General features: G+C 39.8%; 1 long non-coding RNA gene across 1 annotated transcript; it reads right to left on the reverse strand.

The window, feature by feature from the left end:
* Positions 1–1,966: 1,966 nt before the first annotated feature.
* On the reverse strand, positions 1,967–4,375 carry LOC120962546 (uncharacterized). Its single transcript, XR_005753290.3, has 3 exons — positions 3,891–4,375; positions 3,619–3,804; positions 1,967–2,725 (listed from the first exon to the last, which is right to left on the reverse strand). It is a non-coding gene; the product is annotated as an uncharacterized lncRNA (long non-coding RNA).
* Positions 4,376–20,202: the final 15,827 nt, after the last annotated feature.

A 20,202-nucleotide genomic window follows, 5' to 3' on the forward strand; every position in this document is an offset into this window, starting at 1 on the left:
CTAGCCTGTATGACTATGATTATGATTCTTCTCCCTATGGACTAAGCCCTCCGGTTTATATAAACACCGGAGGGGACTAGGGTTATACAAAGTCGGTTACAGAGAAAGTAATCTTCATATCCGGGCGCCAAGCTTGCCTTCCACGCCAAGGAGAGTCCCATCCGGACACGGGTGAGAGTCTTCGGTCTTGTACCTTCACAGCCCATCAGTCCGGCCCATGCCCAATAGGCCCGACGCCCGAGGACCCCTTAATCCAGGACTCCCTCAACGACAAGATGCTTCAAAGCATTCTTTCATCGGGAACTTTTGGAGAACTTTTCTTAAGGAGTTCGCTTAGAAACTTGTACAGAAACTTTATTAACGAGCACTTGACAAACGCCTTTCGAGAACATACACAAAGTCCCAGTTGTGGACCTAGTGCATTATCATAACTAAGGTCTCTTGCATTTCCCTAGATGTAATTGGATCTCATATCGAGATGTTTAGTGAAGTAGAATGGAAAAAATCTAACGCAACTACACAAGAACTAGTCTGTAACTGTCGTTCGTAATCAGTTGGGCGCGGTGTTTACTAAAATATGGATATCTGACTCATACGGAGTCCGTTTTGGCACCACAAGTAGTCAAAATGTTTGTGACGACAAGATGGTTCAAAGGATTCTTTCATAGGGAACTTTTGGAGAACTTTTCTTAAGGAGTTCGTTTAGAAACTTGTACATAAACTTTCTTAATGAGCACTCGACAAACGCCTTTCGAGAACATACACAAAGTCCAAGTTGTGGACCTAGTGCGTCATCATAACTAAGGTCTCTTGCGTTTCCCTAGAGGTAATTAGACCTCATATGGAGATGTTTAGTGAAGTAGAATGGAAAAAATCGAATGCAATTACACAAGAACTAGTGTGTAACTGTCGTTCGAAATTAGTTTAGCGCAGTGTTAACTGAAACATGGATATCTAACTCATACGGAGTTCGTTTTGGCACCACAAGTAGTCAAAACATTTGTGACGATAAGATGCTTCAAAGGATTTTTTAATAAGGTACTTTTGGAGAACTTTTCTTAAGGAGTTCATTTAGAAACTTGTACAGAAACTTTCTTAACGAGCACTCGACAAACGCCTTTCGAGAACATACACAAAGTCTGAGCTGTGGACCTAGTGCGTCATCATAACTAAGGTCTCTTGCATTTCCCTAGAAGTAACTGTATCTCATATGAAGATGTCTAGTGAAGTAGGATGGAAAAAATAGAATGCAACTACACAAGAACTAGTCTGTAACTGTCGTTCGGAATCAGTTTGGTGCAGTGTTAACTGAAACATGGATATCTGACTCATACGGATTCCATTTTGGCACTACAAGTAGTCAAAATGTTTGTGACGACAAGATGCTTCAAAGGATTCTTTCTGTAGTGACCCGACCTCAGACGGTCAAGTCTCTGTGTATCTGTGCTATCCCTGGATCGGTATACTAGCACACACAGTACATCAATGTATATATCAAAGTGCAATCACATGTATAAGTAATGAAAAACTGATGTATACCTTAAGAATCTCAGCAGAAACACGCAAATGGGTGTGGAGTCCCATCAACGCCATCGGCAAGTTGAGTGCGGACCGTAACCCTATCATATCACTTACTCGTCGGATAATACCTGCAACATAATATGTTGCAGCCGTGTAGGTCAGTACGTTGAATGTACTAGCAAGTCACACCACAAGAGATGAATAAATGTCCTATTTATACATGCAATATGGCTGGTGGATGGTTCTAAATTTAATTTGCATAAAGCTGATTTTTCCCTATCATCAAAAGAATATCATATTGTTACTACATAATTCATCATAATATGATTGAGATGGTTGCTCCATTCAATCTATACCCAAATTCATTAAAACCCATTAAATTAATTAAGAGTGATGAGATCGCTCAATTCCCACTTTCCAGATGCTCAAATTGTCCATAACCGGGGACACGGCTAATCGATTAGTTTTTACACTCTGCAGAGTTTTGCACACTTTTCCCCACAAGACTCGATCACCTCCTTTGTAGTCCTCGCACTGCCTGGTGTTTGAGAGCCGGAAGATCGAGACATAGTCTTTCTGAAGTGTTCCCTCTTAACCCTGGGTAGGACCGGTACACCTACATATATAACTACATCTGCTAGTCTACCACTGTAAGAGGTCACACAACGTACTCAACTAAGCCAGAGCCCATAATAGCTTGTGGCTGTGCAGGTAAGCGTCTAGTCATGAAAAATTGATGAATCCCTTTGAGCCTGGGTGGCAGTCCATAGGGTGATCACACGGGTACTCCGGGATCCCCTAGGCAAGTCCACTGGTTTCTCCAGGGTGCCCGGGCAAGTCCACTGGTTTCTCCAGTGTGCCCCTTACCAATCCACCCAGATGTGTGTTAATGTTGCCACCTTAAGGTTACCCTTAATTATTATATCACTCGCAACTTTCATGATCTCACATACCAATCCCCGTCTACAATGGCATAGCAAAATCCCTACAACATTGGCGACAAAGAAGTAAAGGCTCAGACCTACCTCATTGCACTACTGGGTTTATAATATAGCCAACTAACATATTCATGCAAACCTTCCATCAAAGGACTAAATGCATATATAAAAGTATAAAAGGGCATGATCAAGATGTAACTTGCCTTGTACTGTTGATGAAGATGAAATATTATATTGAGTCGTCTCTCCTTCTCGTTACGATATATCTAACGATATAAGAAAGTACTTTAACACACAACAACATCCAAATAAAGATCCAAATAAAATATTCAAATTACAATACAAAATAAAAAAATAAAAATAAAAACATTCCTGCATAAGTTGTTAGGACTTGGTTACGGGTTGAGATAAGATCAAGAATGAAAATATGATGGTTTGTTCTAGGATTGGGTCAAAGTGAAGATCACGGCTTGAAGAGTTGTGAGGCAAGGTTCTACGACAAAGTCTATAATGGGTTTGATTGGAATATTTGACTTGGGTCCAATGAAAATGATAGATGGAGTTGATGCCATAAGGTTTATGTTACAAAAATTCATGTAACATTTCCTAAGTCCAAATTTGTATGATGATGGCATATAACCAGAGAGGTTTTCTAGGGATCAATTTAAGAGATTTAACTTCGTGTCAAAAGTTATTAAACAATGATCGAGAAGGTCAAATTAAGGTGTTGATGTTAAAACAGTGACTAAATCTTGCTGAAAAAATTATGCCATGAGTTCCAACAGAAAGGTGATGTCCTAAGGTCGAACTTTCATATAATAAACATTTGTATATGATTTATAGATTAGAAGATACAGCAAAAGTACTCAATTTAACATTTAAAACAGAACTAAACTTTAACTTGCCAAAAACTGAGATCTCGAATTTTTATAATAAACTAGATGTCCCAAGGAATCCGGGGATATAAAATTTGTCGAATTTGGAAATATGGATTAGGAAATATGATTTTCCGAAGTTTGGATATTTTCCGGAAAATGTATTACGGGATTAAGATTAGGCTGCTACGTGTCATGTCCCTACTGGCTGATATCCCTTTGTTTTTTTTAATAGCACACATGGATCGATCAACAGATCGAGAGAGGGAAGAAAAAATGCTCACCGGGGGAAGGAGGTCCGGTCGGGGCGTGCTCCGGCGAGTAGGAGAGGCGGACGGTGAAGTACACCACGCGGTGATGAAGGTGATGTCGTCGTTGACGACCAATTCGTCCCCGGGAAGCCGTGTGAACCCGCTGGAGTTCGCCGGAGTTTCCGGTTGGATGTACTGGTCGCCGTTCGTGAGCTCCGGCTGTGGATTCGAGAGGTTCAAGGGTTCAGGGAGGTGCGCAAAATACAAATAGAGAGAATGAATGATAGGAAGGGTCGGGGCTTCACCATACGTGACTGAAACTTCGTCGGAAGCTGCGGCGGAGTTCGGACTCCGGCTACAAATTGACAACCATGGGGAGGGAGATGGAGAGGGGTTTCTGGAGAGGAGGTGGGAGGCTTGAGGCGCTCCTCAGGGTTCCTTTTATAGAGGAAGGGGAGGCCGGGAGATGGAGATCAAGAGAGCTCATCGTGGCCAATAATGGCAGTTTGTGCGTGTATGTTTCACGGCTCCGTGCGTCCAATTAAAGCAACGAAATTGAGTTTTAATTCCCTGAATGAGTTCTCTTGACATTCCTCAATAATTTTTGTATTGGTGGCAAGTCGTAATGGGGAATGAATTGAGTGGGAGGAGGAGAGGAAGAGGTGGGGAGCCATGGCCATTTCTGCTATGTTCCTGCTCCACTGCTCCAGATTGAACGTGCAGAGGAAGGAGGCGAGCACGTCCATGCGCCTGGGGTTGAGGTGTGATCGCTAGATGGGTTTTAGTGGAAAAAAAATACTAGGCCCAAGGAGCAAGAGAAGGAAAATAATTTTTGAAGAGAGGTGGGCTTGGTTGGCTGTGCTCCTGCTGGACACGTGCACTGAGCGAATCATAGCTTAGGATGAGATGGGTTGGATTAGTAGGTTTGCCAGGTTTAATTAGTTATAATAGACAAGTTACCGAAATGTTTAACTAACTCCAGAAATAAAAAATGTCACATATACGAAGTTACTATTTAGAGCCTAGAAACAATACTTTCATAACGTGATAAAATTATTTTTGCGCACAAACTTGGGGTTTTATGAATACCCAAAATGACCAAAAAATATATTAAATATTTCCAATAATAGTTTTGGAGAAGTCATATTATCTCCTCTCATATTTTATTTGATTAATTTGGAAATATTTAAACGACAGTAAAACTCCAAATAATATCATATTTCAATTGGAACTCCAAAATCCAGACAAACTCCATATGAAATATTCATCCACCACATTTGAGAAAGTCATCTTATTCTCACTCCAAAATTGTGATTGTGGTTTCCAATATTTCAAAAAAAAGTCAAACATAAATTAAAGCCCTTTGATTTCTTGAATAAACTTCCCCAACCATAGTTTTCCTTATTGGACAAAATGTTACCCAAGTTTTTATAACATCATTAGAAAAAGTTTTAAACAAGAACTCAAAAGGTTTTAATTCTCGTGAAAAAATAAAATAATTTCACATAATCCATGACACAACAATCAAACAAACAATACTATTTATTTATTTAATTTAACATGCCAAAATATAGAATTTTGGGATGTTACAAACCTACCACACTTAAAATGAATCTCGTCCTCGAGATTCGGAAAGGCTAGAAAGAAAAGGTTAGGGTTGGGGTCTCCTTGCAATTCCATTGATCATCATGAAGGTCTCGGGTGCTACCACACTTAAAATAAACTCATGCACCACCTCTATAGTGTTGACAACACATTTCTCCTCAAATTTCTTGTAATAACTCCTTCATTGATGCTCTCCTGTTAGAGGCATAACATTTCCTTCAATATCCTGGGTCTTTGCATCAAAATGAAATTCTTATGAGACTGGATCTTCTCATCTGACAGGTTTAGTGCCAATGCTAAACAACTATCGAAAAATCTCATCGAGGTCTGCCATTACTAGTTCCCTGCAAGAAATGGGTCTTGGCTTCATTCTCACCGTGTAACCTACGATTGGCAGCAGCTGCCATGTACATGGGTTCCTCATCATACCATTCTATGGCTTAAGCAAGGCTTCAACGGGCGTCGGCACTTTACTGTGGGTAAGTCAATCAGATTTACCATTCCAAATAACAAGAGCGGAAGATAAGAGTAAGTAGTCATGGTGGCCAAGCCATATCGCACCCAAATCATTACCCTGTATAAGGTTTAGTGAATCTCACGTTCCAGCACTCGGGCATCCTCACAGGCATTGCAGAATGGAAAAATCAAATGCAACTACACAAGAACTAGTCTGTAACCGTCGTTCAGAATCAGTTTGGCGCAGTGTTAACTGAAACATGCATATCTGACTCCTACAGAGTCCGTTTTGGCTCTACAAGTAGTCAAAACGTTTGTGAAGACCCGATGCTTCAAACTATTCTTTCATAGGGAACTTCTGGAGAACTTTTCCTAACGAGTTCATTCGGAAAATTATACAGAAACTTTCTTAATGAGCACTCGACAAACGCTTTTCGAGAACATACACAAAGTCCCAGCTGTGTACCTTGTGGGTCATCATAACTAAGGTATCCTACATTTCCATAGAAGTAATTGGATCTCATATGGAGATGTTTAGTGAAGTAGAATGGAAAAAATCGAATGCAACTACACAAGAACTAGTCTGTAACTGTCGTTCGGAATCAGTTTAGCGCAGTGTTAACTAAAACATGGATATCTGACTCATACGGAGTCCGTTTTGGCACCACAAGTAGTCAAAACATTCGTGACGACAAGATGCTTCAAAGTATTCTTTCATAGGGAACTTTTGGAGAATTTTTCTTAAGGAGTTCATTTACAAACTTGTACAGAAACTCTATTAACGAGCACTTGACAAACGCCTTTCGAGAACATACAAAAAGTCCCAGCTGTGGACCAAGTGCATCATCATAACTAAGGTATCCTGCATTTCCCTAGAAGTAATTGGATCTCATATGGAGATGTTTAGTGAAGTAGAATGGAAAAAATCGAATGTAACTACACAAGACCTAGTGTGTAACTGTCGTTTGGAATCAGTTTGGCGCAGCGTTAACTGAAACATGAATATCTGACTCATACGGAGTCCGTTTTCGCTCCACAAGTAGTCAAAACGTTTGTGACGACCCGATGCTTCAAAGGATTCTTTCATCGGGAACTTTTGGAGAACTTTCATTAAGGAGTTCATTCAGAAAATTGTACAGGAACTTTCTTAACGAGCACTCGACAAACGCCTATCGAGAACATACACAAAGTCCGAGCTGTGGACCTAGTGCATCATCATATCTAAGGTCTCTTGCATTTCCCTTGAAGTAATTGGATATCATATGGAGATGTTTATTGAAGTAGAATGGAAAAAAATAAAATGCAACTACACAAGAACTAGTCTGTAACTATCGTTCGGAATCACTTTGGCGCAGTGTTAACTGAAACTTGGATATCTAACACATACGAAGTCCGTTTTGGCTCCAGAAGTAGTCAAAACGTTTGTGACGACCTGATGCTTCAAATGATTCTTTCATAGGAACTTTTGGAGAACTTTTCTTAAGGAGTTCATTCAGAAAATTGTCCAGAAACTTTCTTAATGAGCACTCGACAAACGCCTTTCGAGAACATACACAAAGTCCCAGCTGTGGACCTAGTGCATCATCATAACTAAGGTATCCTGCATTTCCCTAGAAGTAATTTGATCTCATATGCAGATGTTTAGTGAAGTAGAATGGAAAAAAAGAATGCAACTACACAAGAACTAGTCTGTAACTGTCGTTCGGAATCAGTTTGGCACAGTGTTAACTAAAACATAGATATCTGACTCATACGGATTCCCTTTTGGATCCACAAGTAGTCAGAACGCTTGTGACGACAAGATGCTTCAAATGATTCTTTCATATGGAACTTTTTGAGAACTTTTCTTAAGGCGTTCGTTTACAAAGTTGTACAGAAATTTTCTTAACGAGCACTTGACGAACGCCTTTCAAGAACATACACAAAGTCCCAGATGTGGACCTGTGCATCGTCATAACTAAGGTCTCTTGCATTTCCCTATAACTATTTGTATCTCATATGGAGATGATTAGTGAAGTAGAAGGAAAAAATTAGAATGCAACTACACAAGAACTAGTCTGTAATTGTCGTTCGCAATCAGTTTAGCACAGCGTTAACTGAAACATGGATATCTGGCTCATACGGAGTCTGTTTTGGCACCCAAAGTAGTCAAAACGTTTGTGACGACAAGATGCTTCAAAGGATTCTTTCATAGGGAACTTTTGGAGATTTTTTTTGAAGGAGTTCATTTAGAAACTTTCTTCGTGAGCACTCGACAAACGCCTTTCGAGAACATACACAAAGTCCGAGCTGTGCACCTAGTGCGTCATCATAACTATGGTCTCTTGAATTTCCCTAGAAGTAATTGGATCTCATATGGAGATGTTTAGTGAAGTAAAATGGAAAAAATTGAATGCAACTACACAAGAACTAGTCTATAACTCTTGTTCGGAACTAGTTTGGCGCAGTGTTAACTGAAACATGGATATCTGACTCATACGGAGTCCGTTTTGGCACCACAAGTATTCAAGACGTTTGTGACGATAAGGTGGTTCAAAGGATTCTTTCATATGGGAACTTTTGGAGAAATTTTCTTAAGGAGTTTGTTTAGAAACTTGTACAGAAATTTCTTAACGAGCACTTGACAATCACCATTTAAGAACATACACAAAGTCCCAAGTGTGGACCTAGTGCATCATCATAACAAAGGTCTCTTACATTTCCCTATAACTATTTGGATCTCATATGGAGATATTTACTGAAGTAGAATGGAAAACATAGAATGCAACTACCCAAGAACTAGTCTGTAGCTGTCGTTCGGAATCAATTTGGCGCAGTGTTAACTGAAACATGAATATCTGACTCATACGGAGTCCGTTTTGGCACCACAAGTAGTCAAAACATTTATGATGACAAGATTCTTCAAAGGATTCTTTCATCGGGAACTTTTGGAGAAGTTTTCTTAAGGAGTTCGTTTAGAAACTTGTACAGAAACTTCCTTAACGAGCACTTGACAATCGACTTTCGAGAACATACACAAAGTCCCAGCTATGGACCTAGTGTATTATCACAACTAAGGTCTCTTGCATTTCCCTATAAGTATGTGGATCTCATATGGAGATGTTTAGTCAAGTAGAATGGAAAAAATAGAATGCAACTAAACAAGAACTAGTCTGTAACCATTGTTCAGAATCTGTTTGGCGCAGTATTCACTGAAACATGGATATCTGACTCATACAGAGTCCTTTTTGGCACCACAAGTAGTCAAAATGTTTGTGACGACAATATGCTTGTAAGCATTCTTTCATAGGGAACTTTTGGAGAACTTTTCTTAAGGAGTTCGTTTAGAAACTTGTACAGAAACTTTCTTAACGACCACTTGACAAACGCCTTTCGAGAACATACACAAAGTCCGAGATGTTGACCTAGTGCGTCATCATAACTAAGGTCTCTTGCATTTCCCTAGAAGTAATTGGATCTTATACGGAGATGTTTAGTGAAGTAGACTGGAAAAAATTGAATGCAACTACACAAGAACTAGTCTGTAACAGTCGTTCGGAATGAGTTTGGCGCAGTGTTAACTGAAACATGAATATCTGACTCATACGGAGTCCGTTTTGTCACCACAAGTAGTCAAAACGTTTGTGATGACAAGATGCTTCAAACGATTCTCTTATAGGGAACTTTTGGAGAAATTTTCTTAAGGAGTTCGTTCGGAAAATTGTATAGAAACTTTCTTAATGAGCACTCAACAAACGCCTTTCGAGAACATACACAAAGTCCCAGCTGTGGACCTAGTGCATTATCATAACAAAGGTATCCTGCATTTCCCTAGAAGTAATTGGATCTCATATGAAGATGTTTAGTGAAGTAGAATGGAAAAAATAAAATGCAACTACACAAGAACTAGTCTGTAATTGTCGTTCGGAATCAGTTTGGCGCAGTGTTAACTGAAACATGGATATCTGACTCATACGGAGTCTGTTTTGGCACAACAAGTAGTCAAAACGTTTGTGAAGACAAGATGATTCAAAGGATTCTTCCATAGGGGCTACACCCCCGTCCAATCCCTCTCAAACCCCGTGGAACTACCCGGGATAAAATCCTGTCCACTCTACCCGTGAAACCAATCCTTGCCGAGCGACGAAATGGTACGCCAGAAAACAATTGAGACCCGTGCTCTCTCTCTCTCTCCTGCGAAACAGCGGCGGCTGCGCGGCCATCCGGAGGCGACGATGGCGGCATACTTCCCCACTCCTTCCTCCTCTCCCATCTGGTGAGCTTCTCCTTCTCTTCCTTCCGCTCTACTTATCCCACAACTTCTAGGGTTCCCGAGTCTGGCCTGAGGTTAACCGAACAGGTTATGTATACAGGGATTCATCTGGATGGAGAATAGTAGGGTTTAGGTGACAAGTCGGGGATCACCCAATCCCTAGCAAGTTAGAAACCACTCGTGGAATCGCCCCACTTCAACCGAACAAAGCCTTAAGGAGTTCGTTTAGAATCTTGTACAGAAACTTTCCTAACGAGCACTCGATAAACGCCTTTCGAGAACATACACAAAGTCCCAGTTGTGGACCAAGTGCATCATCATAACTAAGGTATCCTACGTTTCCCTAGAAGTAATTGGATCTCATATGGAAATGTTTTGTGAAGTAGAATGGAAAAAACCGAATGCAACTACACACGAACTAGTCTGTAACTATCGTTCGGAATCAGTTTGGCGCAGTGTTAACTAAAACATGGATATCTGACTCATACGGAGTCCATTTTGGCTCCACAAGTAGTCAAAACGTTTGTGACGACCCGATGCTTCAAAGGATTCTTTCATAGGGAACTTTTGGAGAACGTTTCATAAGGAGTTCGTTCAGAAACTTGTACAGAAACTTTCTTAACGAGCACTCAACAAACGTCTTTCGAGAACATACACAAAGTCCGAGCTGTGGACCTAGTGCGTCATCATAACTAAGGTCTCTTGCATTTCCCTAGAAGTAATTGGATCTCATACGGACACTGTTTAGTGAAGTAGAATGTAAAAAATCGAATGCAACTACACAAGAACTAGTCTGTAACTGTCGTTCGGAATCAGTTTGCGCAGTGTTAACTGAAACATGGATATCTGACTCATACAGAGTCCATTTTGGCTCTACAAGTAGTCAAAACATTTGTGAAGACCCGATGTTTCAAACTATTCTTTCATAGGAACTTCTGGAGAACTTTTCTTAACGAGTTCGTTCAGAAAATTATATAGAAACTTTCTTAATGAGCACTCGACTAACGCCTTTCGAGAACATACACAAAGTCCCAGCTGTGTACCTAGTGCATCATCATAACTAAGGTATCCTGCATTTCCCTAGAAGTAATTGGATCTCATATGGAGAAGTTTAGTGAACTAGAATGGAAAAAATCGAAAGCAACTACACAAGAAGTAGTCTGTAACTGTCGTTCCAAATCAGTTTGCCGCAGTGGTAACTGAAACATGGATATCTGACTCATACGGAGTCCGTTTTCGCACCACAAGTAGTCAAAACGTTCGGGACGACAAGATGCTTCAAAGTATTCTTTCATAGGGAACATTTGGAGAACTTTTCTTAAGGAGTTCGTTTAGAAACTTGTACAAAAACTTTCTTAACGGGCACTTGACAAAGGCCTTTCGAGAACATACACTAAGTCCCAACTCTGGACCTACTGCATCATCATAACTAAGGTATCCTGCATTTCCCTAGAAGTAATTGGATCTCATTGGGAGATGTTTATTGAAGTAGAATGGAAAAAATCGAATGCATCTACACAAGAACTAGTCTGTAACTATCTCCGGAATTAGTTTGGCACAATGTTAACTGAAACATGAAAATCTGACTCATACGGAGTCCATTTTGGCTCCATAAGTAGTCAAAATGTTTGTGACGACCCGATGCTTCAAAGGATTCTTTCATAGGCAACTTTTGGAGAACTTTTCTGAAGGAGTTCGTTCAGAAAATTCTACAGAAACTTTCCTAACGAGCACTCGACAAACGCCTGTCGAGAACATACACAAAGTCCGAGCTGTGGACTTAGAGCCTCATCACAACTAAGGTCTCTTGCACTTCCCTAGAAGTAATTGGATCTCACATGGAGATGTTTAGTGAAGTAGAATGGAAAAAAAATCGAAAGCAACTACACAAGAACCAGTCTGTAACTGCCGTTCGGAATCAGTTCGGCGCAGTGTTAACTGAAACATGGATATCTGACTCATACGGAGTCTGTTTTGGCTCCACAAGTAGTCAAAACGTCTGTGACGACCCAATGCTTCAAACTATTCTTTCATGGGAAATTTTGGAGAACTTTTCTTAAGGAGTTCGTTCAGAAAATTCTACAAAAACTTTCTTAGTGAGCACTCGACAAACACCTCTCGAGACCATACACAAAGTCCCAGCTGTGGACCTAGTTCATCATCACAACTCAGGAATACTGCATTTCCCTAGAAATAATTGGATTTCATATGGAGATTTTTAGTGAAGTAGAATGAAAAAATCGAATGCAACTACACAAGAACTAGTCTGTAACTGTCGTCGGAATCAGTTTTGCGCAGTGTTAACTGAAACATGGATAGCTGACTCATACGGAGTCCGTGTTGGCACCACAAGTAGTCTAAATGTTTGCGACGACAAGATGCTTCAAAGGATTCTTTCGTAGGGAACTTTTGGAGAACTTTTCTTAAGGAGTTCGTTTAGAAACTTGTACATAAACTTTCATAACGAGCACTTGGCAAATGCCTTTGGAGAACATACACAAAGTTCCAGCCTTGAACCTAGTGCATCATCATAGCTAAGGTCTCTTGGATTTCCCTATAAGTAACTGGATCTCATATGGAGATGTTTAGTGAAGTAGAATGGCAAAAATCGAATGCAACCACACAAGAACTAGTCTGTAACTGTCGTTCGGAATCAGTTTGGTGCAGTGTTAACTGAAACATGCATATCTGACTCATATGGAGTCCGTTTTGGCACCACAAGTAGTCAAAATGTTTGGGACGACAAGATGCTTCGAAGGATTATTTCATTGGGATCTTTTGGAGAATTTTTTTCTTAAGGAGTTCGTTTAGAAACTTGTACGGAAACTTTCTTAACGAGCACTTGACAAATGCCTTTCGAGAACATACACAAAGTCCCAGCTATGGACGTAGTGCATCATCATAATTAACGTCTCTTGCATTTCCCTACAAGTAATTGGATCTCATATGGAGATGTTTAGTGAAGTAGAATGGAAAAAATCGAATGCAACTACACAAGAACTAGTCTGTAACTCTCGTTCCTAATCAGTTTTGCGCAGTGTTAACTGAAACATGGATATCTGACTCATACGGAGTCCGTTTTGGCTCCACAAGTAGTCAAAACGTTTGTGTAGACCAGATGCTTCAAAGGATTCTTTCATAGGGAACTTTTGGAGAACTTTTCTTAAGGAGTTCGTTCAGAAACTTTCTCAATGAGCACTCGACAAACGCATTTCAAGAACATACACAAATTCCCAACTATGGACCTAGTGCATCATCATAACTAAGGTCTCTTGCATTTCCCTATAAGTATTTAGATCTCATAAGGAGACGTTTAGTGAAGTAGAACGGAGTCCTTTTTGGCTCCACAAGTAGACAAAACATTTGTGATGACCAGATGCTTGAAAGGATTCTTTCATAGGGAACTTTTGGAGAACCGTTCTTAAGGAGTTCGTTCTGAAACTTGTATAGAGACTTTCTTAATGAGCACTCGACAAACGCATTTCGAGAACATACACAAAGTCCCAGCTATGGACCTTGTGCATCATCATAACTGAGATCTCTTGAATTTCGTTACAAGTAATTGGATCTCATATGCAGATGTTTAGTGAAGCAGAATGGAAAAAATCGAATGCAACTACACAAGAACTAGTCTGTAACTGTCGTCGGAATCAGTTTTGCGCAGTGTTAACTGAAACATGGATAGCTGACTCATACGGAGTCCCTTTTGGCTCATCAAGTAGTCAAAACGTTTGTGACGACCAGATGCTTCGAAGGATTCTTTCATAGGGAACTTTTGGAGAACTTTTCTTAAGGAGTTCGTTCAGAAACTTTTATAGAAACTTTCTTAATGAGCACTCGACGAACGCATTTCGAGAACATACACAAAGTCCCAGCTAAGGACCTAATGCATCATCATAACTAAGGTCTCTTGCATTTCCCTAAAAGTAATTGGATCTCATATGGAGAGTTTTAGTGAAGTAGAATGGAAAAAATCGAATGCAACTACACAAGAACTAGTCTGTAACTGTCGTTCGGAATCAGTTTTGCGCAGTGTTAACTGAAACATGGATATCTGACTCATATGGAGTCCGTTTTGGCTCCACAAGTAGTCAAAACGTTTGTCACGACCAGATGCTTCAAAGGATTCTTTCATAGGGAACTTTTGGAGAAATGTTCTTCAGGAGTTCATTCAGAAACTTCTATAGAAACTTTCTTAATGAACACTCGACAAACGCATTTCGAGAACATACACAAAGTGCCAGCTATGGACCTAGTGCATCATCATAACTGTGGTCTCTTGCATTTCCCTACAAGTAATTGGATCTCATATGGAGATGTTTAGTGAATTAGAATGGAAAAAGTCGAATGCAACTACACAAGAACTAGTCTGTAACTGTCGTTCGGAATCAGTTTTGCGCAGTGTTAACTGAAACATGGATATTTGACTCATACGGAGTCCGTTTTGGCTCCACAAGTAGTCAAAACGTTTGTGACGACCAGATGCTTCAAACGATTCTTTCATAGGGAACTTTTGGAGAACTGTTCTTAAGGAGTTCATTCAGAAACTTGTATAGAAACTTTCTTAATGAACATTAGACAAACGCATTTCAAGAACATACACAAAGTCCCAGCTATGGACCTAGTGCATCATCATAACTGAGGTGTCTTGCATTTCCCTACAAGTAATTGGATCTCATATGGAGTTGTTTAGTGAAGTACAATGGAAAAAATCGAACGCAACTACACAAGAACTAGTCTGTAACTCTTGTTCGGAATCAGTTTTGCGCAATGTTAAGTGAGACATGGATATCTGACTCATATGGAGTCCGTTTTGGCTCCACAAGTAGGCAAAACGTTTGTGACGACCAGATGCTTCAAAGGATTCTTTCATAGGGAACTTTTGAAGAACTTTTCTCAAGGATTTCATTCAGAAACATGTATAGAAACTTTCTTAATGAGCACTCGACAAACACATTTCGAGAACATACTCAAAGTCCCAGCTATGGACCTAGTGCATCATCATAACTGAGGTCTCTTGCATTTCCCTACAAGTAATTGGATCTCATATGGAGATGTTTAGTGAAGTATAACTAGTCTGTAACTATCGTTCAGAATCAGTTTTGCGTAGTGTTAACTGAAACATGGATATTTGACTCATACAGAGTCCGTTTTGGCTCCACAAGTAGTCCAAACGTTTGTGACGACTAGATGCTTCAAAGGATTCTTTCATAGGGAACTTTTGGAGAACTTTTCTTAAGGATTTCATTCAGAAACTTGTATAGAAACTTTCTTAATGAGCACTCGACAAACGCATTTCGAGAACATACACAATGTCCCAGCTATGGACCTAGTGCATCATCATAAATGAGGTCTCTTGCATTTCCCTACAAGTAATTTGATCTCATATGGAGATGGTTAGTGAAGTAGAACGGAAAAAATCGAATGCAACTACACAAGAACTAGTCCGTAACTGTCGTTCGGAATCAGATTTGCGCAGTGTTAACTGAAACATGGATAGCTGACTCATACGGAGTCCGTTTTGGCTCCACAAGTAGCCAAAACGTTTGTGACGACCAGATGCTTCAAAGGATTCTTTCATGGGGAACTTTTGGAGAACTTTTCTTAAGGATTTCGTTCAGAAACTTGTATAGAAACTTTCTTAAGGAGCACTCGACAAACGCATTTCGAGAACATACCCAAAGTCCCAGCTATGGACCTAGTGCATCGTCATAACTGAGGTCTCTTGCATTCCCTAAAAGTAATTGGATCTCATATGGAGATGTTTAGTGAAGTAGAATGGAAAGAATCGAATGCAACTACACAAGAACTAGTCTGTAACTGTCGTTCGTAATCAGTTTTGCGCAGTGTTAACTGAAACATGGATATTTGACTCATACGGAGTCCGTTTTGGCTCCACAAGTAGATAAAACGTTTGTGACGACCAGATGCATCAAAGGATTATTTCATAGGGAACTTTTGGAGAACATTTCTTAAGGATTTCATTCAGAAACTTGTATAGAAACTTTCTTAATGAGCACTTGACAAACGCATTTCGAGAACATACACAAAGTCCCAGCTATGGACCTAGTGCATCATCATAAATGAGGTCTCTTGCATTTCCCTACAAGTAATTGGATCTCATATGGAGATGTTTAGTGAAGTAGAACGGAAAAAATCGAATGCAACTACACAAGAACTAGTCTGTAACTGTCGTTCGGAATCAGATTTGCGCAGTGTTAACTGAAACATGGATAGCTGACTCATACGGAGTCCGTTTTGGCTCCACAAGTAGTCAAAAAATTTGTGACGACCAGATGCTTCAAAGGATTCTTTCATGGGGAACTTTTGGAGAACTTTTCTTAAGGAGTTCGTTCAGAAACTTGTATCGAAACTTTCTTAAGGAGCACTCGACAAACGCATTTCGAGAACATACCCAAAGTCCCAGCTATGGACCTAGTGCATAATCATAACTGAGGTCTCTTGCATTCCCTAAAAGTAATTGGATCTCATATGGAGATGTTTAGTGAAGTAGAATGGAAAGAATCGAATGCAACTACACAAGAACTAGTCTGTAACTGTCGTTCGTAATCAGTTTTGCGCAGTGTTAACTGAAACATGGATATCTGACTCATACGGAGTCTGTTTTGGCTCCACAAGTAGATAAAACGTTTGTGACGACCAGATGCATCAAAGGATTATTTCATAGGGAACTTTTAGAGAACATTTCTTAAGGAGTTCGTTGAGAAACTTGTATAGAAACTTTCTTAACGAGCACTCGACAAACGTATTTCGAGAACATACACAAAGTCCCAGCTATGGACCTTGTGCATCATCATAACTGAGGTCTCTTGCATTTCCCTACAAGTAATTGGATCTCATATGGAGATGTTTAGTGAAGTAGAATGGAAAAAATCGAATGCAACTACACAAGAACTAGTCTGTAATTGTCGTTCCGAATCAGTTTTGCGCAGTGTTAACTGAAACATGGATATCTGACTCATACGGACTCCGTTTTGGCTCCACAAGTAGTCAAAACATTTGTGACGTCCAGATGATTCAAAGGAATCTTTCATAGGGAACTTTTGGAGAAGTTTTATTAAGGATTTCATTCAGAAACTTGTATAGAAACTTTCTTAATGAGCACTCGACAAACGCATTTCAAGAACATACACAAAGTCCCAGCTATGGACCTAGTGCATCATCCTAACTGAGGTCTCTTGCATTTCCCTACAAGTAATTAGATCTCATATGGAGATGTTTAGTGAAGTAGAACGGAAAAAATCGAATGCAACTACACAAGAACCAGTCTGTAACTGTCATTCGGAATCAGTTTTGCCCAGTGTTAACTGAAACATGGATATCTGACTCATACGGAGTCCGTTTTGGCTCCACAAGTAGGCAAAACGTTTGTGACGACCAGATGCTTCAAAGGATTCTTTCATAGGGAACTTTTGGAGAACATTTCTTAAGGATTTCGTTCAGAAACATGTATAGAAACTTTCTCAATGAGCACTCGACAATCGCATTTCGAGAACATACACAAAGTCCCAGCTATGGACCAGGTGCATCATCATAATTGAGGTCTCTTGCATTTCCCTACAAGTAATTGGATCTCATATGGAGATTTTTAGTGTAGTAGAATGGAAAAAATCGAATGCAACTACACAAGAAATAGTATGTAACTGTCGTTCGGAACCAGTTTTGCGCAGTGTTAACTTAAACATGGGTATCTGACTGATACGGAGTTTGTTTTGGCTCCACAAGCGTTTGTGGTGACCTGATGCTTCAAAGGATTTTTTTCATAGGGAACTTTTGGAGAACTTTTCTTCAGGAGTTCGTTCAGAAAATTCTACAAAAACTTTCTTAGTGAGCACTCGACAAACGCCTCTCGAGACCATACACAAAGTCCCAGCTGTGGACCTAGTTCATCATCACAACTCAGGAATACTGCATTTCCCTAGAAATAATTGGATTTCATATGGAGATTTTTAGTGAAGTAGAATGAAAAAAATCGAATGCAACTACACAAGAACTAGTCTGTAACTGTCGTCGGAATCAGTTTTGCGCAGTGTTAACTGAAACATGGATAGCTGACTCATACGGAGTCCGTGTTGGCACCACAAGTAGTCTAAATGTTTGCGACGACAAGATGCTTCAAAGGATTCTTTCATAGGGAACTTTTGGAGAACTTTTCTTAAGGAGTTCGTTTAGAAACTTGTACATAAACTTTCATAACGAGCACTTGGCAAATGCCTTTGGAGAACATACACAAAGTTCCAGCCTTGAACCTAGTGCATCATCATAGCTAAGGTCTCTTGGATTTCCCTATAAGTAACTGGATCTCATATGGAGATGTTTAGTGAAGTAGAATGGCAAAAATCGAATGCAACCACACAAGAACTAGTCTGTAACTGTCGTTCGGAATCAGTTTGGTGCAGTGTTAACTGAAACATGCATATCTGACTCATATGGAGTCCGTTTTGGCACCACAAGTAGTCAAAATGTTTGGGACGACAAGATGCTTCGAAGGATTATTTCATTGGGATATTTTGGAGAATTTTTTTCTTAAGGAGTTCGTTTAGAAACTTGTACGGAAACTTTCTTAACGAGCACTTGACAAATGCCTTTCGAGAACATACACAAAGTCCCAGCTATGGACGTAGTGCATCATCATAATTAACGTCTCTTGCATTTCCCTACAAGTAATTGGATCTCATATGGAGATGTTTAGTGAAGTAGAATGGAAAAAATCGAATGCAACTACACAAGAACTAGTCTGTAACTCTCGTTCCTAATCAGTTTTGCGCAGTGTTAACTGAAACATGGATATCTGACTCATACGGAGTCCGTTTTGGCTCCACAAGTAGTCAAAACGTTTGTGTAGACCAGATGCTTCAAAGGATTCTTTCATAGGGAACTTTTGGAGAACTTTTCTTAAGGAGTTCGTTCAGAGACTTTCTCAATGAGCACTCGACAAACGCATTTCAAGAACATACACAAATTCCCAACTATGGACCTAGTGCATCATCATAACTAAGGTCTCTTGCATTTCCCTATAAGTATTTAGATCTCATAAGGAGACGTTTAGTGAAGTAGAACGGAGTCCTTTTTGGCTCCACAAGTAGACAAAACATTTGTGATGACCAGATGCTTGAAAGGATTCTTTCATAGGGAACTTTTGGAGAACCGTTCTTAAGGAGTTCGTTCTGAAAATTGTATAGAGACTTTCTTAATGAGCACTCGACAAACGCATTTCGAGAACATACACAAAGTCCCAGCTATGGACCTTGTGCATCATCATAACTGAGGTCTCTTGAATTTCGTTACAAGTAATTGGATCTCATATGCAGATGTTTAGTGAAGCAGAATGGAAAAAATCGAATGCAACTACACAAGAACTAGTCTGTAACTGTCGTCGGAATCAGTTTTGCGCAGTGTTAACTGAAACATGGATAGCTGACTCATACGGAGTCCCTTTTGGCTCATCAAGTAGTCAAAACGTTTGTGACGACCAGATGCTTCGAAGGATTCTTTCATAGGGAACTTTTGGAGAACTTTTCTTAAGGAGTTCGTTCAGAAACTTTTATAGAAACTTTCTTAATGAGCACTCGACGAACGCATTTCGAGAACATACACAAAGTCCCAGCTAAGGACCTAATGCATCATCATAACTAAGGTCTCTTGTATTTCCCTAAAAGTAATTGGATCTCATATGGAGAGTTTTAGTGAAGTAGAATGGAAAAAATCGAATGCAACTACACAAGAACTAGTCTGTAACTGTCGTTCGGAATCAGTTTTGCGCAGTGTTAACTGAAACATGGATATCTGACTCATATGGAGTCCGTTTTGGCTCCACAAGTAGTCAAAACGTTTGTCACGACCAGATGCTTCAAAGGATTCTTTCATAGGGAACTTTTGGAGAAATGTTCTTCAGGAGTTCATTCAGAAACTTCTATAGAAACTTTCTTAATGAACACTCGACAAACGCATTTCGAGAACATACACAAAGTGCCAGCTATGGACCTAGTGCATCATCATAACTGTGGTCTCTTGCATTTCCCTACAAGTAATTGGATCTCATATGGAGATGTTTAGTGAATTAGAATGGAAAAAGTCGAATGCAACTACACAAGAACTAGTCTGTAACTGTCGTTCGGAATCAGTTTTGCGCAGTGTTAACTGAAACATGGATATTTGACTCATACGGAGTCCGTTTTGGCTCCACAAGTAGTCAAAACGTTTGTGACGACCAGATGCTTCAAACGATTCTTTCATAGGGAACTTTTGGAGAACTGTTCTTAAGGAGTTCATTCAGAAACTTG

This window comes from Aegilops tauschii, chromosome 4, assembly GCF_002575655.3.
Source record: "Aegilops tauschii subsp. strangulata cultivar AL8/78 chromosome 4, Aet v6.0, whole genome shotgun sequence".
In the NCBI taxonomy this organism is placed as follows: domain Eukaryota; kingdom Viridiplantae; phylum Streptophyta; class Magnoliopsida; order Poales; family Poaceae; genus Aegilops; species Aegilops tauschii.